Genomic DNA, 23,476 nt, shown 5'->3' on the forward strand with positions numbered 1-23,476 from the left:
TCTACTTGAGAATTTCATTCTTTCTTTCGAAACATTCTTTTCAGATTATTGTATGAATAAATGTAATTCGGTTATTGAATAAATAATGACTCTTTTTTTTTGAATTTTATATAGAAGAAAGATGAATATTGGAATGTAAACAGAAAATTTATCCATCAGCCTGTTTATATTGATGAAATTCAATAAATAATAGCAGTTTTCAAAGGACGTGCGTTTTATTGAAATACAATGTTCTCTTAGTTTCGGGAATAAAAATAACGGGAAATTTTCACTGCAATTCATCCGTTTAATCTGTTTAAAGTTAAAACATTTTGTGATATCCAGCAGGGCGGAACATTGGTAAAAAGAGAAAATTGTTGCATAAAATCTGTCTGTAAACGAGATAGAGAAAGAAAAAGAAGAAAGTTGAGGGACAAGCAAATATAATAAATACGTGTAACGAATTTTGTATTTGTACATTGTTACAACATTTTTTAAACGTGCAAAATTTATATTGCAAAACGAAAAAATCAATTCTGATACCGCATGAAAAATTAGCCCAACAAAGTAACCATGCTTTTAAACTAATGAAACGAAACGAAACCCGATTAAGGTCAGACTACGTGAGCTCAACTGCATCGAGCTAAAAATACGTAGACATCGTCATAAACTTGAATTTTCGATAAACCTCCTTGCATCTCTACGTGCATGCATCTTGAGTGCGTTTAACCATCTACCTGCACTTCGTTGCACTTCTTCTTTTTACAAACTAATTTCTGTACACTCTAATACTCTTACACCTATCACTATTACTATCAATAGCCATGAAAATTTGGAAGAATATAAAATTACGAGAGAAAAAGTTTTATTATAATATTCATTTTTACAATTAGCTTTATCCGCACAAATTTCTTTTATAATAATTAAAAAGTGAAATATTTGAAACAATCGAATGGAAAAGTATCGACGGAGCAATTCTGAAAATTGTTGCCGAGGTCAAATAGGTCTGAGCCATCCATTTAACCAAAGTAGCAAGGTATGCACCTGGTGTGCATGGTATATTATGGCAGCAAATAGAAACTCGACATCTTGAAGCTCAAGATGCGGACGAAATAATACCAGCAACTGGAATGGAATACAATAGAGTTACGGCGTATCTGATTCCACGAATCTATGCCAAAAAGGACTAGGCAGTGAGAATTCCAAATCTCTGAGATATCAGAGAGGTCATGGCATCAAATCTTGCGTGAGATTAGAGCTTCTGCCTGTGTTACCGAATCACATTGCACGAAAGACACACGAACACGTCCACGTCGACGTATGATATCGGCTAATATGACAACCACAGACGCATAACTTCGATCAACATAATCCAGGAAACGCGATGCTACACGAGCTGGGATAATTCTAGAGTCAGAAACATGAAACCTATTGGCCATGAAACTTTATTTACTAGGATTTTAAAAGGTTGTAAGACTCGTTTTGCAAAGATATGTACCTCCTTCGAATATAATTTTAAATTTAGGGGAATATACATTATTGAATTGGAGATCTAAATTAAGACACAATAGTAATGAAAATTTATTACAAAATTATAACTTCGTCAGATTTTAAAGATTGGAAAAATATTAATTAGAAAGAATATCGTCATGTAAATTATGTAGAGACACAATTTTGCATAATGTGTTACACTTTCTCTGTATTAGTTGAACATGTTTTAATAAAACTCTATCTGTTAATCATGACACCTTTTAGATATTCTCATCATTAGCATGATCTGGATTTCAAGCATTTAGATAGAGAATTTAGAATTCATAAAGACATAATCCTTGAATTCGAGATTTGGTCGAAGATTTTTAATTTAAAATTCACAAAGGCAATCTTTCGAACGAGGATGAGATCATAGAGCCAATAATACTATTTAAAGCTTGCTTGTAAATTGAAAATTTTCATATTTGATTTAATTTTTCTTCAATTAACATTTATTTCCGTTTAAAAATAAAGAAAACAAAAGACAAAAGTTTATCCAAAACAATGCATCCCAAGATTATCATTCGGCCCAATAACTCGATTCAAACTCTATCTAAACGCATCGCTCATAGCTCCAAATATTACATCAAATAAATCCATTTGTACTGTCATTTTACACGTTTTCCATCTTCACACGTTTCCCCATTCCTCTAAAACAACTGTAACAAATTTCATTCAAAGTAGCTGGCCGTGTTTAGCTACAGGAGCCTCGTTCCTACGCTTCGGGTTAATCTATCTATTGTTTCCCCTCGACGTATTTTACATTCACACTAGGCGAGCCTAGTTCCCACCTGAGAGCAGTCTCTCGTCTTTCCTCGGTCACGTTTTATTTATCTATAGAAACTTCGTCGTCGTGGAATTTAGATACAATTACTTGACGATCTAACACAAACGCTTGAGCATTTATGTTCTAACTTGATCAATGTAAATACTTTGGTTACTTTATAAGTTCACGGATCGTTGATCGAATTGTTTTAATAATTGCATCTTCTATTAATCGAGCTGACAATGAAACACAAATTTGCCGATATCGACTTGTTTGCGATTGTGTTTCGCATTGGTATCAGCATAAAATTATACTTAAAATTATACATATTTTAATTCACATTTGTGAATACATCGTGCTCTATAAAAAAACTATTATAATTATAATAATTTTTATGATTAGAATCAAATAAAATTACATCCAAAATATTCTCATATCCTACCTCTTTTTTCGAATTTAAATTTCTGACGACGATTACGATAAATAAGGCTGAAAATTCCCCAAGGAGATTAAAGTAATTTCCTCTAGAAGGAGGTATCGTATAAAAAATTGAAGATACATTTTTTATCTATCATCTACCTTGACTTTGATTTTAAAGAAATAGAAAAAAAAAAAAAAGAAGAAAAGGAAGAAAAAAAGACATAGTCAAAACTGGCGAGGAATAATCATCTCGAATCAAATCAGATGGAATAAGAAAAGAGGGAAAGTAATGTAGGAGCATTTTGGATGGAAGGGTTGCACATTGGAGGAAGTGATTTTCGGATGGATGGATCAAAGAGGCAAAAGGAATTCAGAATGGATGAGTAAGTGCTCGAAAGATCTGTTGGATGAGCGGATTCTTTGTGTCCGTTTCCGGGTCTGCTGACAGAAGGTTGCAAGGATTAATCATTCCCCTTGGGAACCTCGGGCGCGTGGTAACACGTTTAACGCCATTCTCACCTGAAAAATTAGAATACGTTCCCAGGGCTTCCACGGGGGAAGAATTAGGTCATTAGAATAGGAAAATTCGCCACCTCGAGCTGTCTAATTAATAATCTCGCGACTAGAATTCCGGCTGCCTTTGAATCCTAATATAATTCTTGACTTCGCCGCTAGTCGGCGCCTCAGTAGATTCCGCCATTATATAACCTTCGAATTAATGTGTTTCGCGCAGCTATGAATTTTTGTTGGGGATGTTATAAACGAGAATATTTTTTTAAATTCGCGTGGAACAGCGTGGTACGTGCTTTGACTTTGTTGAACTCGTGAAAATGTCGCGAAATTAGATCTCCGTGCACCGACTTGGAAATTTCACGTGGTATTATTTTCCCTCGCTTTTGAATAAGTAAATATGAGATCATTATCGAATTATTATATATACGAAGCTATAAATATTTTGCATTTTTTAAATAGAATTTATTATTATTATTTTTTTTTTCATAAGTATAAGAAATGTTTTTATAATATTATGACGAATGACGAGAAACGATGGAATACGAATGATGGCTTGTGCGATCTTTTGAAAAGAAAATAAAGGTTTAACCTGTTTCAGATAGATTGAAAATGAAGGATGGGATATATTGATTGGAGATGAACGTTATGGAAAGTAAAGATCGAAGATGGAATAGGTGGAAATAGATGGAATGGTTCCTTTTTTTTTTTTTTTTTTTTTCCCCTAATTTTTTAGCTGAAAGAAAATGTTCGATGAAAGGTAGAGGGAGGGGAGGGGGCAGGGGGAATATGAAAGGAGAGAGTGCAAAGTAAATTCGCGTAAAAAGATAACTTCGTCTTTTCACGTTCGTGTGTGCAAAAAGTACTGGTCATTATTCAAACGGAATTCATTTCATTGTATTTGACGATATTTCTGACTTTTGCGCGTATTAATATTATAATCCCTGTTAAAACCACCCTAAAAATAAAAGAGTTAATTACAGATCCTTATTTATTTGAATTCTAAATTGAATTCGAAAATTATTACGATCCCAAAATAAAATAAATTATACACTCAGCCCTTGAACAGCCCTTCACGTTGAAACGATTCCGACATTTAAGACGTACAAATAATGTAACAAAATATTTTCATTGCTTAATCAGTAGGAAAGGATCGAAGATAATTAAAAATTAAAGTTTTTCTAACGAATCATCGCAATAACATTCCCAATTACAATGCTGAACGAAACTAAGTCCACGTCACAAAATCAACGAAAATCAAATAGAAAATGAATATCGAGATTAATAAAAACGTGTCATTTTTTCACCCAATATGAGAGAGAGAGAGAGAAAAGAAAGAAAGCCTCCTAAAATAGTTTCCATTGAATTCTATAATGTTCATGAGCCGCGACACGGAGGCCGAGGCGCGAGTAACCCAGATCTGGCCTTCGCTTAAAGGCCTACGAAAAAAAAAAAAAAAAAAAAGGGGGTCGCGCTATCGCAATCGACGTTCTTTTTTTCGCGATGGCGGCATCGCATGCGGCCCACGTAGTTTTCCGCCAAAGTGCATACACGTGTCGGCCGAATTATCGGCCGCTTAGAACGGCGCAGAAATATTTTAGGGGAGGAGAAGACCTCGCGCGAGCAATTAATTCTGCAGCGTTTAACTTAATTTACCCTTTAATGCCGGAAAATTTATCTGGGAATGCGCGTGCTTTCAGCTTAATCGTTGCACGGATTTCGCGGCGTTTCGCGCGGTTGCGACCTCACCCCTTTCACGGCTGATGAGGATTCCACGGGATCTTTTTTTCGACATTTTTTCCCACCCGATCGATACCAATATCGACCGAGAATGGGATGAAAAAATTTGGATATTCGGAATTAGTAGAGATTCCACGGGATTTTCTTTTCCTTTTTTTTTTTTTTTTTTTTAAATTTTTCCAACCAGATCGATACCGATATCGAGCGAGAATGGGATTAAAAATTATTTGGATATTTGGAGTTGGTGGAAAAAGCTAGGGGTTTTAGGTAGATCGTTCGCAAGTATAATCGCTCCTCGATTAAAGGGAAATTTGAACGATTGTGAAATTTTACAGAAGTGAAATTCTTTTTAAGGAAATAATAGGAGAAAAGATATTAGGGAATAAAGAAGGGACAAAATTCTATAGCTGAGGAAAATTGGGACAGCATCTAAAAATAATGTTAATGGGGATTTAATCTGAGTGATAATTAAATTATTTCTTGGTATATTAAAAAATAATAGATGAGAGATTTAAGATGCTCAAATTAAGTAGATAATCCTGTATACGATATAATGTTATTTTATAAGTGATAAATGGCTCTTGATTGTACGAATTATTATTTAATAGGTAGAGAAATCTGTGGAGAGCAATGAATTTATTACTATCTCTGAAACATTCAACCTCTATTAGTTATCACTTCATTCCATGGATTATTAGTGGTGGAGGTTGTCATTTGTTATTCATTAAATATTTATCAATTTTATGAAATATTAAAATAGATTTCTGATTAACATATATTCTGTGTCAACTAGCTATGTATTGTATGCATATATGTCAAATTATTTCATTTCTATTGATAATTAGAATTTATGGTTCTTGTAAACAAAAAAATATTTTCAATAATTTTCCTCCAGAATCAATATCAATTAATCTAATTAATCAAACTCTTAGTATTAGAATTTAATCGTATCTTTTGAATTTAATAATTTTGATTTTTATATTAATTTGAAACAATCAATTTGCAAAGTGATTTTCGAAGCTCATTGTTTATTCATTATTTTTCAAGATTCAATTAATTGTTCGAGATCATTATCGATAAATTTTCGTTCACTCTGTAATTCGATTTGCTCATTAATTAATAATCATCAAAGCTATCATCTATACATTGCTAATCGTGATTGGAATTTATCATGTTACGTTTGATCTATAAATAATTCAACTTTCTGTACGATAATCGCTTGCGTGTTAAAAAATAATATTTAACGCATTATGAAAAGTTATATTTTAATGATATATACGCTCGAAATATGTCACAAGTATTAATATATGATTTGGGTTGTATCATAAAATGCATAAAATTTTAAATTTGCTCGTTTTATATTCTTTTAATAAAATTATATCAGAAAATCAACCATATATATTTCGATGATTTCTACGAATAGAAATTTTATTACTCGTAAAAAATTTAATCAAAAATATTTTTACCATCTCTTAAAAATTGTTCAAATTGTATCAATGCATGAACAAAGACTGACATATTCTACTTCTCCGCTCACGAGTAGAGTAATCTGTAATCGATACTACTTCAGAAACAATTGGCTTGTTTTATTTGCCTCGTCAAGACTGACCTATTCCACTTATTCGATCAATCTATACTATTTTTATCTATTTATTTAACGAAATTACTAGATCACTAATATTAATTTAATTATTCTTTTCTTCTTCTTATTTTCCTATAAAATAAATCTTCAACGATTCATTTCATCTCATTAAAATTATTACTTCGAAATAATTTTTATTCGAGATTTCATTATTCGTTCAGCTTCATCAAATATGAGAAAAATCCAAGAGAAAGAAAGATAATCTAAAAAATAATCCAGAACAATTTCATTATTAGACTAGTGTTTGCAGTCTGTCGCATAAGATTCTAAGAAACTGTTTCATTTAGAAGGTGAAATAATATTCGTGCGGAGCATGCAAGCGACGTGAGGGGAGATTCTCCCCAAAATGTGACAAGACGAATTAAATATTAAACGGCGAGGCAAGTTGAAACAACTGTTCACACAGTTATTACTACGATTCTTCAACCACAATTTCCCGCCACCGCGTAAATTGTATGAAATATTCAGAAATGTAATCCGAACGGAATGAGAACTGTAATCGGAGTAAGATTCTCCCCGCTTGAAACTGCCGGCGTAAATCACGCGAAACGTTCAACGGCGCGATATTAAGGCCTTGAATAAGTGACGAAGGAAGCGACACCGGTGATTAACATTCGAGCCTTAATACTTTTCTACAGTCCTCCTCTCTCGAATCCGCTTCGGCAAATTCTATCTTAATTTCGTATAGATTTTCGTTTCTTCTTAAATTCTAACTTTTTGCGTTCCAAGACATTTTTAAATGGTGTGCGATATTAAAGGGATTAAGTAATAATTTAATTTGGATTCGTTAAAACTTGCATCTTTTCATAATCACTTTTCATAACATCTCGCCAATATCGATCTTATCATAAATTTTGGAATTCATGCGAACTGATCGCTTTAACGTTTATACGGGCAAGTCAAGTTCCAGAATGTTCAGGAGAGTTTCACAGTAATCATGTTACGGTTTATTCTCGCATAATCGAAGACCTTTGTCTCTCTATCAAAGACACGATGCGGTAAGGGAAAGAAAAATTCGAAGCTTAAAGAGCACACCATGGATACATATATAACACGCGCATCACGTCAAAATTATAAGTTTGGAAAACATCGAATTCTAATCAAATAAAACGTATATGTATCACTTTTCAAACTTTTCCAGTCTATAATATAAATTAATATAAATTAATAAACCAAGAATATAAAATATATCTATAAATATTCTATAAACAAACTAATGTTCACAAATAGAGATTTTATTCTATGTACAAATCAATAAATGCCACCAAAGAATTGCCTTCAATTCGACGAATCAGATTGAAAGAAATTCGGGAGAAGGTAATCTGGAAACAAACGATCCAAGACTTCGTCCTGCTATCTAAGAACCAAATCGAAATATCTCGAGTCACGATGAGCCTCGATTGCTTTCGATTCGCACGTTTGGAATAGGGGAGTGTGTCAAATGCCGCTGCTGATTGTATCTCGAGAGTAATACGTTACGTCAGAATGTAGCACGGATAGCGTGGCGTGCGGTGAACCTAGTCCGAACGTTGCTTCCTGCCGGTGCGGTGCCAGTTGTTCCGCAACTTGGTGCAATATCGTGGCCCGAAATCTAAATCAACGCTCGTCACCGTGATCAACGCTGGCTTAACCACGCGACGACGTAAACGCTTTTTGTAATTGAACTGGCCGCCATCGTGGCTACAATGTGTACGGCTTCCAGACGCTTCCGCTTGGAGCGCTGGCTTTTTTCTAGGTTATGATCGAAATGTGATGCGAGTCTTCGCACGTAGAAAGATCAGATTCAAATCGTAGAAAGATTACTATTCAATGTTTTTATAAATTGATTAATAAAAATGATTACAAAGTCTATTATTAGTGTAAGTTAGTCAGTAAATAGATTAAAAAGCTATGAGATAATGGAATAGATATATTAATAACAAGTTATAATGGATAAAAAGAATATTACTTGTACAACAAACAATAATTATTTTGTACGAGAATATAGTAATTGTTCAAATCTGTCGCTACTATTTTTTTGTAAGAAATTCTTACGACAACTTGACCACGAAAAAAGAAGTTTTTACGAATCATTAGCGAATTCTAACTGAATAAAAAATGGAAACATGCTCATATGTTTGCAAAGGCCTCTCTCGTAAATACCTCATTAGAAGTACGACCGGTTGTAGCATATATTTCCTCGAAAGGTTTTCTCCAAACTTTTCTCAAAACGAAACGCGCGAGACCAACTTCGCTTTCTCGAACTTCTGGCCACGAATACACGTCAGAATTTTGCTGCACTCTCGTAATAGAGAACGAAACCGGGACAACAATGACTACACGACAACTGGCTCTGGTTTCTTTCTTTTTTTTCTTTTCTTTTTCTTTTTTTTTTTTATTTTACACCGAACCGGGAGAAATACAACATCCCCTATACACGAAAAAAATCGAGTAACCTTCCAGGTCAGGTATTTCCTCTTATTTTTTTTAGCAACCTCACTTTCATACAAATCGTGCTCGCGGAAAAATTTAAGGCACCAAGTCTCTTAATCGATTCCAACGGGTGAACACCGCCTTGATGACGCTTTAAGGAGCTTTAATGAACTTCGTTCAAGCGGGGTATTGGCTGCGTTTGGATGAGAGCTTTGCGTGTCGTCGTAGAATCTTCAATTTATTTCTGGAATAGTTTCTGACGATGAATTCTGAAGGATACGCTGCTCTTTTAATTCCGCCAGAAATATAAGTTTCTCGTTCAGTTCCGTTAATTGCAATTTTTTTTTTACTTCGTTTCCATCTTGTCATTTTAATTAATTATCATAAATAATATCTCGAAAGTTTTTTATATCATAAATGGATATTTAGAGAATCTTTAACAAGGAAAATGAAATTTTAAAAACGAGCAATCGATGAGAGAATAAACTTCGTTTCGTTATAAATTCAATAATCATTTAGTTTTTTCCAATCTCCAACTCACGCATAGCGGATTTACAACAAAATAATCTCCACGATATTAATAATTAATGTAATTTATATAATCTGATTAAGTAACGTCATCTATAAATTGTTATTAATTTTTGAAATTACGTTCGAATATATCAATATTAATAATAATAATAAAGTAATTATTAGTTAATATTAATATTAATTATAATAATACTAAGAAATATTGGTACATCACGAATATTAAACACATACTCTTGTTGTTGATAAATATTACGATATTCGCCTCGTTATACATAATTGATTCATTATCGGGAAAATTATCGATCGATTAGAATTTTCGGATTCACATGCAAATGTACTGTACGTCGGATAATTAATCTCTAAAGATAATCTCCAATTATTTCTAAAATTTATAAGATTGATATTACACATATCCTCTGCTCGAATATCAATTTTCAAAAATAAAATTTTAAATTACACAGAAATTAATCGAAAATGATGGTTACTTATTTCATCGTGCGTAATTGAATTATTTTCTTTCTTTCTTTTTTTTTTTTTTTTTATAATTCCATCGTTAATTCATACAAACTAAAATTGTTCGAAGATTTAATTTGTCACCTCGTGAAGCAATTCCATTTCGCATAATGCACCACGGTTAAATATTTGCAATATTTTAAACGAGCATGAAATTATTTGGACAAGTAGTGTCACTCGTAATCAGACATGAATACTACGCTCCTATTGTAAGCATTATTCATCATGGAATAACACGGGTTCATACGTTTCGCGCGCGAAATAACCGTGTTATTTTAGACAACGTGAAAACGTAATGTATCGCTGCTTTTACCTTTGTTTTCTTATCTTTAATGAAAATGGTTTCTCTCGCAGAACTTTCCATAGGCCAGAATGTTCTTGCATTGTAAGTTGTTGAATAAACATCCCATTGTGCTTCTCACAACAATGGCGATATGGCTCGAACTCTTTATTTAATTGTACAGTACCTTCATCGGTATACATTACGACTCTATTTCCTTGTTTCTTTTCTCAAAAATCATCACGATAATTTCCCCTTCATATTTTAAACAATTGGAAAATTTCGGATCGGAAAGCAATTAAAATTCAATCAACTCGTTAAATCATGACGTGTATAAATCAGAAGATAAAGAAGTTCTGAATTCATTATTTCTATTTATAATTATATAATTTTTGAAATTTACACGTGTACGTTTCTTTCGACGAAATTAACGATCCATTTAACTAAAAATTTGGATTTCTGTCCAAACAAAATTTCATCCTGATATTAAACGAGTATATTCTCGAACACACACACACGCCTCCCCATTTATATTTCATTTCTGATTTTATCTCCGACTCATCAAAAGAGCGTACAGTCAAATTAATACACATTTGCTCTTTTCAACTCTATCATCATCATTGGAAACTGGGTCAGAGTATACGCAACACGGTCGCGTGTCTTTAAATCGCGCATCTCAAATTCAAATTCATCGTATTCGATAATGTAACATCCGGCGGTGAAGAACGTATCCACGTTTCGAAGCTAAAAATAATCTAACCCCTCCTCGAGAGACTACTACTCCTTCTATGTCTCCTCCAGTGTTCATATATTTGTGACCCCTCCACGATGGCTATCCAATTTTCAAAATTATAAATTCAAATCCGAAAGAGGAATGTTCAAGCGAAAGAAGTTGGAGGTGGCAACAATCGAATGTAAAGAAGGATTCTTGGACGACACGATAAATATCGATCAACTCGATCAACTCGATAGACACAAATTGGACCGCATCTACTTTCTTCGATTTTTCAAATGAAAAATGATAGTGTTTTTTTTTTTTTGCATTTCTCTCCCCCCTGTTCTCCTCTACACTTCCTTCGTTCTTTCTCGCTCCATCCAACGATCGAATAAAGAGATAAAACGGTGGATAAGTGAGAAAGATAGAGGAGTCCATTTCGAAGAAAGGATCTATTGAAACAGCAAGGAGAGTTGGTTGTGGCAAGGGGAAGGAAACGCCTTTACGGAAGTGTCATCGTGAACGGAAAGAACGAAGTTTCGAACGGGATTCTGAGTTTGACGAACCTGATTCTATTGGCTTTCTTTCTTGCTTGCTTCTTCACGCTTCATCTTCCCTTCACCCGTATCCATTTATTTCCTGCCCTTCACAGGGGTTGGCTCGAATTGTTGAGGGATTTCAGATCGGCCATATCGGAATTCTTTCTCCTTTGTCTTTTCCTCGTGCGGTGACCTAAGTGTAAAAACAATGTACAGCTATTGGATTATTTTTAGAAAACGGTGCAGTGATATTTATATAACGATGGAGAGGTGTTATTATTTTTGTCTTTATCGTTTATTTATCAATATGAAACTGTTCTTTTTTAAATATTTTATTATATAAATAACAGTGCGTGTGAAATTTTTTAATCATCATGTGTGTCTTTTAAATATTAAATGAAATAGAATTTTCCAATTATAACACATATACATATCTAAAAATTGAGCTATAGATCATCTTTCGACATTGATGTCAAATAAGAGTCTAATTATTTTGCTCTAAAAGATATTGAATTCCTCAATTTTTCCATAACTAGTTAAATTTAAGAACTTATACATTTTTTCATTCCAGAAGTTTTCGCAGCGAAATAACACTGCATCGTATTTACGCGTATAAATTTATAACAATTAAACACATCGTTCAAACAAACAAGTGGAGCCCACAACTCGAGGCAAATTTACGTCCATTGTTTGCCAAAATGGTATCAAATAATTATACGTAACTAATTTCTGTTGATAACAAGAGCAAGAACCTGCACACCTGGAACCAAGCTGTCACAACTCCTTCCCGCCTAGCTTTGAACAATGGCGGAAAGATCACTTTCAGCCAAGGATACGTGACGCGGCACCGACTTCTCGCGAAACGTTCGTGTAAACGCGATTTCTCGTGACAACTTTCATAATTTATGTCGAACGATTTCACAGGAAACTCGGTCGACCATCGTTGCTTACGACAGACAGAATTTCGAATCGTTAGAGGCGCGAAACTATGTTAAATCTGCTCGTTGATTGCCTAGAATATCTCTGACGAAGTTGGCCGGGCGGGAAGATGTGCTTCAGGCGCTCGAAATTGAGAAAAATAATAAAATTCATCTATTTTTATGACGCGAAATAATTTAATCTTTTAAGAAAACGAATTTCTTTAAAAGCAAGATAAAAATTTCTTTTTAAATTACTTATTTATAATAGAAATGTGTTTTTTGTAAAATACAGTAAATTTTACAATAAATTTTGATACAGTAAAATTTAGAATCTGTGATTTAGCGAAAATATACTTATTATTTAATTTTTTTAATTAAAGCGCAATAGCACAGTCCGGATTTTTTCCTCCAGGATTTCATTTGCTTTATTGAATCGTGAAAAATGTTTCTTATGGAGAAAAGAAAAATGTATTCGTTTAAAGATATATGTATACTTTAAAAATTGGAATTTTAGTTATAAATGGAGTTCTATTGTTTATTACTTGACGTGAGAATTAAATTGCGTAAAATTGATCGACAATTTTAATTTTTTCACGAATAATATAACTATAATAAATATAATAAATAGCAGATCAAAATTTTATTACAATTCTGCGTACCCGAAAAAAAGAGAAAAATATAAATAACGATGAAATGAAAAATGAAAGTTAAAACGCTGTTTGGAATTATTCAGATAAGATTTTTTGATTATTGAACATCTATATGGAAAAATAACGCGGATTTTGCAATTTTCATCCCTTGCCTCTGACACAACATTGGCCGAGGTCCAAGTGCAGTTACCGTTTCGCGGTTGATGCGAAATTCTTGGATTCCGCGTTTCTTTCTACCTTTTGATCCCATTTCGTTCCTATTTACTATAAAATTGCGTTACGATCGTCTTTTACGATATTGGAAAATCGAAGATTTAATTTACCATATCCATTTTCGTATATTGAAATGCGATGTTATATGTGAAATGATTTTTTTCTTTTTAAATAACTTCAATTTGACGATTCGAGGATCTGATTCTATTTTCAAAAATCCAGTATTCCATTAATCGTTATAATAATGATAACAATAATGGATACAGAATATCGATGAATGAATTTATGATCTCTAGTTCATGTTAGCTCAAATAAACCTATGTGCATCATAACACGATTTGCATTACGCTCAAGCAGGATAATTATGGAGGCTAAAAGATAGAATAAGCACGTAGTTATGTATATTATATAATCGCAATACAAATTTCAATACGATCTAATTGATAATTTAATCAAATATTACAGGATAATCTCTGTGTGTATATATATTTTTTTTAAATTGCATAATTCTGAATATATTCTTGAAGTATATTATCTTCAAATTATCTTCTATAACTCGTTCAACTTTTTATTATGACACGTTTTATTTTTAACGTTTAAATTAGACAGATATCGGTAAAAGAGAATCATGGAAAACAATTTTTCAGTTTTCAATTTATCGGAAACAATTTGTTACATAAATATTTTTTACAACGTAAGTGACGTCTATATACCGGAAAATAAAATTTTTATCAAAAGCGAATAAACCTAAAAAATAATATCATATAAAATGAATTGTTGACAAACTATGATTCGAATATTCCCTCCTCTTCTGAGTTTTCAAAAATCCATGACGATCTATATATCAAAAATAATCGAATCATAGTCGTTTTTGACGTCTAGTTTTCACATCACGTTGACAGCGAATAGTTTTCTGAAATTGTTGATTTGGAAATTTTTATTCCGACCTCTTTTTATCTTTTTATTTATTTTTAAATACCACACAGCAACGTGAAATCTTGTTGATGGGTAGCTATTGTTACGAATAAAAGTAATATTTTGTAAATATCTTTCTGCCTTTCTTAAATTCTTTTTTTCTTCGTAATTAAAACTATTGAAAAAAAAAACCTCTACTTTCCATACATGTTATAAATCTAGTTAAACCAATCATCCCTTACCTAATTAATCTCTATTCAATATCAATATCATTACAATTTAAAAATCATTCGCAGATCTCGCGATTGAAATTCCACAAGGATTATCTTTCTCTTCACAACTCCCCCCCAATTTCTTCCCCCAAAGTTCAACGAAACCTCCACCCTCTCGTCTTTCCACGATCCCAACTTTCCCCTCACCCTTTACTCAAAATAACTCCCCATCTGATCCTCCAATACCAACCCCTAATCCCAAATTCCATATCGACCATTCCACCACCAGATTGTCGAACCCCATTTCCACCATATGTTCACATCGATGCTCGGAAAGGTGCTAATTATCATCGATTCCCACGCAATCTGTCACACGAAGGAGCACGTCTCTGTCGCGTCTTCGACCAGCCTCCGTCACAGAGGCGATTCGGAGGATGGTCTGTAATCATTTGACCAGCAATTTGCCCCTCGAGGGCCAGTTTACCATTAATGGCGTAGTCTGAGTCGCGTGACCGACCAAGAATATTCCAAACGGTGGACGCTGTCGAATTCGACGGCTTTTCGATGTATTTAGGTAAAACGCAAATTACGCCCTCCTCCACCTGCACTAACCGCAACGCATTTGCGCTCGAACGGGGCGCCAACTTGAAATTATGTATCGCGCAAGGAGACCAGGCAAATTGCGAGCACAATTTGCACGAGAATTTATCGTGAGGCGTCAGAGCCTGAAGCCATGTCGGCCTCTTTGACGGCCGCTTCGTGGATTCGTTTTTGAAGGGATGAACTTATGGAAACGAAATTATTCTCAGTTTCGGCTGGTTTCCAGTGCAGCTGCCGGGCTTCGTGTAGCCGAGCGGGGTGTAAGCTTGGAATTGTCTCGTCTGTTGTCGGAAATTTTCGATGTTCCTGGGATTTTGGTGAATTGGACAGTAGGTAGTAGTAATTTAACTTGGATCCACGATTCTTTAAACGATGGAATAAAATTGAAGTGGGCCTCTTCCATTTCGTTCTTTTGTCTTCTTTTCTTTTCTTTTTGCCATTTTGTTTACATGGGATTAAACAAGATTAGAATTAAGATTAGATCGATTAAATTTCTGGCTTTTAGTTATTATTATTAAAATAATAATCTTCGATAATCGTTATTCTGAAGAGTATAATTCTGCATTTGTTCAAAATGTCTTTTTTTTTAGAATTAATTTGGCTACCAATTTATTTATTCTATGTTACATATTTGTTATATATTTGATTCCATTTGTGTAGAGATAATATTTGATATTAATGATAATTTATAATCTTCATTAGTAATATTAATTTCTGGATGTAGCAGATTTGTGTTTGAAGCAAGATCGAATTGACTTGACATTAATAATGTAACGTGTATTTCGCTATATAATAAACTCACTATTGTGTATTTATTAATCGTAATAAATTCTCTATTAATATTACTCACTGTTAATATTTATTAATTGCAATAGATTCACTGTTGTGTATTTGTTATAATTAAATATATATTGCATTATTAATGTCAAATCAATTCTGCCATATGTGACACAAATGTGCTGCATCAGTTGAGAATTTAATATTATCAATAAAGATTATAAAGTACCAATTAATATCGGATCTATTATCTCGTACAAATAACGCTTAGCATAAATTTCAACCGATCATATAATTTAAACGAAATGAAATTATTGAAAAGTGGAGAGCTCTTGTATGAAAAATACGTGGAGGAAAATATTTAAAAGATTTATTTATTTTCTATTTCTTGTTCTTTTTTTTTTTTTTATTTTGTATAAGAAATAATTTCGGTCCTTGACATCTGTTCAATTTAATATAAAATTTTAAAAAATTTTTTCCCAGAAATCTTCCTTCTCCATGGAAGATACAAACGTTACATATGGCACGCTTAATTTAATTCCAGTCAAGTTAAAAGGACGAGTATTCCTTTTGTGAACAAGTTCTTATATACGAGAGCTTTTAAGAGTTCAAAAGAGGACTTTAAATTCGATTTTAAAAACTTAGCAAGCATTTTTTAACAACTCCACGAACCTTCCACGATCTTTATAAATATAATAAAATATGTATTTGTACGAAAATCTGCAAATGTAACTGTTACATTTTATTTTGTACTTGGAAGAAATTTATCCTCTTGCTCTCTCAGCTCTTTTTTATCTAACGTTGAAATACAAATATTTGATGAAACTACCTCTTCTGAATGACACAAAAACAAAAAATATTATATGTATTCAAAGATATTTCTCTTTCTCTTTCTTATTACTTTTCTGAGAGAAAAGCTCTTTATTTATATTGCTCCCAATTTATCCAATATTTAAACATCAAAATATACTCAACGATGAACTAATATATCTCTTACCACTATAATATCCTTGCTGTGCACAACGTAATAATCTACTGACACAGGAAACATAATGTTATACTATCCGTTGAATAGAAAACACAATAATACATTATGTGTAGAATTACTAGCAAATCCCTTCGAAACAATGTTTAATCTCCTCCAGTCTATCATCCATTGAAGCAAAATGTTCACTAGCTTTTGATATCAAAAGAGAAATATTACCCGCGAGATCGAATCGATGATTATCTAAACTATTTATTTAACAACAACTGTTAACCTTTACTACACGTTACATTTTAACGCAATTTCGAGATATTTATTCCACGAGTCTTTATTCCGTATAAATAAAATATTTCATCGATCGAGAAGGCGAAACCCTGTTGGAAAAAGCAATGGCAGATTTGGTTTCCTTAAAATTGTGATTTTCGATATTTGCCAAAATTCTTACTCCGCTGGTTTCTTTTTATAAGACCGTCTTTTCCCTTACCATTTTTCGCATGTACGGAGGAGGCTACAAGGCCATCTTCCACGCTCTTCCGGTCTCCATCTTCCTCTATCTAGTTGCCTCGATTCCATGGACTAAGTATGCCGAGGATTGAAATATCGCCACGATAGTGGAAAGCAACGTCGAAACGATTTGGCCAAGTGCCAAACTCACGTCCAAGCGTACGTAACACTGCGTGGTTACGGACAACTGGAGCAAGCTTCGAGGTTTAAGTTTTCGAGAAAGTATGCGTAACGATCTGGAAGAATTTACGCACTCGTGAAAAAAGCTACGAGTTCTCTGAAAGGAATACTCATTTCTCAAAATATGAATTCTTTTCTTTTGTGTAATTAGATGTTGCTTCATTTTTTTTCTTTAAATGAATGGAAAAATTGAAATACACTAGGAGAGAAATATATTATTTGAAATTGAAGTAAGAAATGGTTATTCGATGTATTCGAATAACGAATACACTTCTTTGTTTTGAATTTAACAAAACTAATTTCGAAAGCTATCAAACGGAAATGGCAACTGTAACATAATACAAATTACACTTTGGTAACATTGTTTCACCATCAGAATTGCGAATACTCGTGAAATTGTATATCATCAAAAATATTATTTCGAATGATCAGAGCTAATTAGTTCGCATAATTCTCAAATAACTCTGAGATGAATGTTACTTGTTTTATTTTAATATCCGAAACATAAAACGCATTGCTAACCAGACAATTTCAAGAGATAAATAACTTCTTGCAATTCACAAGAGACTATCGACCTGAATTATATAATAAGATAAATTTCCTACTCGGATAATGCTACAACGTGCAATTCAAAAGTCCAACTATTGTCCAAAACGATATTTATTTTATCATTTTATTTTTATTCATTTATTAATCCTATTGTAAGGAATCCCAGGGACCGATACAACTGGCTAATTTCACGTATCTGGCCAGATATCGTCTCAGATATTACGAACTACCGTTTCCCAGATTACATGAAAAGCTAGAACTTATCTTTTTCTAAAACCGCAGAGATTCCCTTGCACACCGTTCCATCTTTCCTATTCTAGGATCCTAGCTTTTCGTTTGCTTCTAAGCCGGATAATACGATGATTTGTGGGTTAGACTTGTTTCCCATCGTGCGGTTATCTCGACAACGTTTGTGGCCTGTTTCGTCCACAATACAAACAGGCCGTATCCGGTTCGTGGACTGGTATTAATTCACGAAAATATGGCTGTCTCTATTAGAGCGAGGGATCGTTATTGGAACTATTGTATACCGTATACATATACCGGGGAAACATTGGCAACTTTGTGTTGAGAATTGATATAGGGATCACGTCAGGGCAGTGATAAATTAGGGAAATTAGAATTTGTTTTTTAATTAAAACATATAAATCAGGAAGTAAAAAGTTCGAATTAGGGATTATAATTAATTGCATTGTGTAATTTTAATGTTGGTGAGAAGAAAAGAGAATGCAACGAAGATGAGCGTTTATATATTTTAATATAAATTATTTTTATTGGAAATTTTAAAATATAGTTTGTTCTGGATAATTTATTTTCTATATTTTTTTTATTTTTAGTTTTTGTACTTTTAATTTTGTTTTTCGAATGAAAATCGATTAAATTTCTATAAGAATATAGAAAATATTAAATTTAAAAATGTTACAAGGAAAATCTATATAATTTCTCGATTGCAGAAAAATTACAGGCAGAAAATTTCAGAAATTTTCACAGCACATAATAAGTTTAGTAAATTTTATTCTATAATCCTATCAAGATAAAAAATTTTCTTAAAAATTCTAAAATTTAAAATTATTTCGATATTAATATCTAATAATTTGAATTTTTTAATCATGAAATAATAGAATTTTCTAAAGAATTTTTCTTTCTAAAAAAAGAAACTTTCACTTTCGAAAATTGCTTTTTACTGAAAATAAAAAGTGTCTTATCGTCTTTCACGCCTGACTAAAAATGTAATATAGTAACTTCTTTGAAGTTCTTATGCTGAACGATATATATTTCATCAGCTGATTTCATGTTCTAGATGCTTCGCTTTGAGAAACATGCTTTAAATCGTCAATCATTGCAATTTGGAATCGATGATGCGTTATCAGATATCAAATAAATATATATAAAATTGAAAGATGCTTTCATGTGAAAGTTTTATCATTTGAAAATTTCTAATAAATTAATTATTATATAAATAATTAATTATTATTTATTTTATAGAACTTATCTATTTACTAAAACAGATTGTAATAAGTTCAATGCTGTCATTAAAATTGATATTTGTGATCAATTTAATCAATATTTATGATATTTTTTCTGAAAAAATGTCTAAAAAAATTATTTGTATCATGTTAAACTATATTAATTATTTCCCATTTTCTCAAAAGCACTTAAACGGCAAAAATTTTTATTCTACGTTTATTTTCACATTGTAGAATAACTAGGATCAGAAATTATCCAATTTCATTTGTTCGTAAAAAATTGTCAATCACTTTCTCAAAAAACAAAGCTCAGAAAATTATTTTATTCTATTCTTCTCGTATTATACACAATTATTTAATACCCTTAAATCTTTTCCTTTCGTTATATCCTTCGAGACTTTGTTTCAACATTAAATATTGGTTTACACCGCCGTAAATGAGATCTCGAGTCCTCTTCCATAATCTAATCGCGCATTGCCTTCTCAGAAAAATGATACGCAGCAGTGGAGAAAATGAAATTATCAGGTAGACCGCGGCACCAATTAGTGTAGTATTAATTGAGTCGGGCGTCGCCAACGAGTGACGTATACGCACGAGGCCCTCTCGTGTGCATAATAAATTTCCTCGCTGCGACGACCTTTTGGCTACAGTAACGCCACTGGCAATACCATTACCGTGATTATCGTATCGTCGACTATCGGTCTATTCGTCCATCCGTTTGAACGAGAGGAAATCTTCGCATCCGTCAATATTTATCCACGCAAGAATCTACGAGATTTTTTAAAATTTTTCAAAATTTCATCATATCGTGCGTTTTACCTTTAATTTATTTTAATTTAATTTTTCAAGCCAAATATTCTCAGTTTGAAAATTTTATTACTATAAATGTAGGTGAATTGAGAATTAAGGTTTAAAAAATTCATATATGAATGGAGTATTTATTGTTAATTATACGAAATTCGTGATATCTTCCTCATTATTTTTCAATTTGCTTTCCTCCCGGCTGTCAGATCTGTCAATCAGGGAAATACGATTCTCGAAAAGATTTTTATCGGCTGGAAAAACTTCTGTCACGAAATAAACATCTATCTACACTTTTCTTAAAATAATTATTATATGAGAATTTGATCGACACGTTCTTTATCGAATAAAGATCCATCGCTATTTAAAAATTTACAAGTACGACGAAGAATTGAAATTTTTTAATTCCTAAAAAAGAATTTTACACAAATATCGTGTAAAGTTACTATCGACATCTGCACTCGATATTTAAATAACAATATGGAATAGAACTAAATTCAAATAATAACTCCTAATGTATCCACAAAATGATATGATACACCGTTCTTCCTTAATGTTCCATTTTCCACTTTCATTTTAAACCATCTTCACTGCAGAAATTTAATCCACTAAATCAACTGATCTCAACTTCTCGAATTCTTCGATTTTCGTGGCACGCTCGAGAGAGAATCTATCGGTAACGTGAAACGTACCTCTCATTGTTCCGTAACTTCCGTAATTGAATGTCACTCATTTTCTCTTATCAAGTAACTCTCTCTCTCTCTCTCTCTCCCTTTATTTTAACCTTCCTCTTCGATTTTTCACCCTTACCACCAGGGCTGGCTTCCTTGCGTTCTCATCACGTCACTTAAACGCTGTCGTCGCCATTCACGTCGTTTTATTTGATGTTTTACGATAACGGTGTTTGCGTTAGGATCATCTTGTTTCGTCTTATAGGATATCGGGGAAGAGCGGTGCTTCATCCAGTTTAACGGCAAAACGGTCCAAATAAATCCAGTTTAACCTGATCGAACTTTATATTCTTCTGACGCATCGAGAAATCGTCTTTAACGTACGGCTCGATGAATTCTATTCTCGGAATTAGTAGTTTTAGAAATTGATTCTCTTCGTTTTCAGTTTCGTTTCGTTACAAAGTTTGGCACGTAGTATATTTGGTATCGATGTCCCAAATGTCGGGCTAATACTTAGCTTAACTGAGAGATTAATTGAGGTTGTTCTGTGATTCGATATTCCTCGTTAATAATTCGTTGCAAACACGAGTCAAAGGAAAACTTTTGCAAAGGGAAAAGTTACTTCAGAAATTTCCACTGGTATTAGAAACTATGTCATTTCACTTCTCGAAAAAATATATACGAAAGTTATTCTTAGATAGAAGAAAAATATAGTTTATTCTCTCTTGCAATTATACGTCAGATAATATTCACGTTGAGATCCATCGTTTCTTAGCCGGAAATAGAAAACAATCGTTCTTTATAAGCACGATAATACAGGATAGAAGTCGATGGCGCGCAAATCTTCCTGAGAAACGCTCCTGAAGAGAAAGTTTAATGGGATATCGGTAATCAGAGTAGAAGAGAAGAGAGAAGAAAATCTTGGTTACCGAAATGTCTGCAGTTGATTGAAGAAAATTAGAACTAACGATAAAAGAAAAAGTCGAAATGATTGATACTCTTATTGATCAAGAATTAGAAAGAATCTTCTGACAATTAATTAAAAAACTTACAAACAGAAATAACTTTAGAATTGTGGATCAGATATTTTAATTATTTCAAGCATTACTTCATCGATATTTTAAAATCTAGAAAAATATTTTAGAAAAGAAGATTCCACGATTCATTGACCACACGAAGTTTAACCTTTCGTTTCATAATAAGCTACTGAAAAGAGTTAAAGGCTGCAGATCGTGACGATTCGAGTATCTCACTTCAAGCTTGGCACAGCATAAACTTCAGTATAATCTGCACTTAAACCAGCTAATCCTAACCTAATCTTCAATCGGGGACGTATGTAGGCAAAACGCCTCCGTTTGAAGCGAAAGCAACAATGAATCGGTGTTCTATGTATCTGGAAACATTGTGCAAGCGTTGCGTGCACACGAGCTTCGGAAGAGCATCTATCACGTATGCAGAATCCCTTCAAAGAGGCATTGTTATCTGGCGGAGAGGATCGATCAAGTATCGTCATTCAATGAACAGCTGATTAGCAAACCGGGTTCGCGTGAATGCAGCCAGCCCAAAGAATTATTTATTGCGCGAAGCGTTTCGCAGATAGGGGTGGAAATATTTCTTGCGTGTGACATTCGAATTATTCTCTTGGATTTTATGATATTCCACGATATTCGGTGAATTTTAATGTTAAGAGAAGCGATGCCCTCACAGGATTATTTAAATATAATAAATGGAGAAGAGACGAAGAAAGATATGTAAAAGATATCGTGGAATACTTCTAGAAATTCGATTTTTTAAAATAAATTATTTTTTTAGCTTATTTTTCTAATTGCTAGTAATAGTATTTTTCCACTAGAAACGAGCCTGTGGATAGGCAATTCGCATCGAAAGTTTATATTTGTAGCAAATCAATTAATTTTGTGATATCATTAGTTGTTTAGATAAGTTTCACGATTTGATTATGTAATTGGGAAAATTATATATCGCGGGATATAATTATGACGTGTTAATTAGTAATAATAATAATAATTTTACGAAATAATTACTAAGGGAGATGGAACGAAACTAATAATAGTGGTAAATGAAAGATTGGTAATATCAATTTTGTAAATCGATAAATTTAAGCGAAATTGTACTGCATACACGCAGTTGTTTATCGACAATGAATAAAAATTTCTTCCCTACAGAATTGAATCTATAATATATACATTACATAATAATACTCTAGGAATGATAATTCGATTACCGATTGCCCAAATTATCAGTTATATGGACATCGATTTCCTGATTCTCGATTATCTGAACGTACAATCAGAAATTCAGATAGGAGAATAATTATAGTCACGTACAATTGAACGAACATCCCCAGTATTAAACACACACGATATGATAAATCGCTTACGAATTTTCATCTTTTCTTCAAATGTTTACCTATTAACCTATAATTTTAGAATTTCGAT

At 32.8% G+C, this 23,476-nt stretch overlaps 1 protein-coding gene across 1 annotated transcript in view; it reads right to left on the reverse strand.

Annotated features, from left to right (window-relative positions):
* LOC100868763 (zwei Ig domain protein zig-8) overlaps positions 1-23,476 on the reverse strand; it is a 245,085-nt gene that overhangs the window by 139,109 nt on the left and 82,500 nt on the right. The window contains exon 2 of the mRNA XM_086912816.1: positions 11,605-11,770. The gene's annotated coding sequence lies outside the window, so the exon portion shown is untranslated. The remainder of the gene's footprint in view (positions 1-11,604; positions 11,771-23,476) is intronic.

This window comes from Apis florea, unplaced genomic scaffold, assembly GCF_048593485.1.
Source record: "Apis florea isolate Af1SG1 unplaced genomic scaffold, ASM4859348v1 contig_3493_pilon, whole genome shotgun sequence".
In the NCBI taxonomy this organism is placed as follows: Eukaryota; Metazoa; Arthropoda; class Insecta; order Hymenoptera; family Apidae; genus Apis; species Apis florea.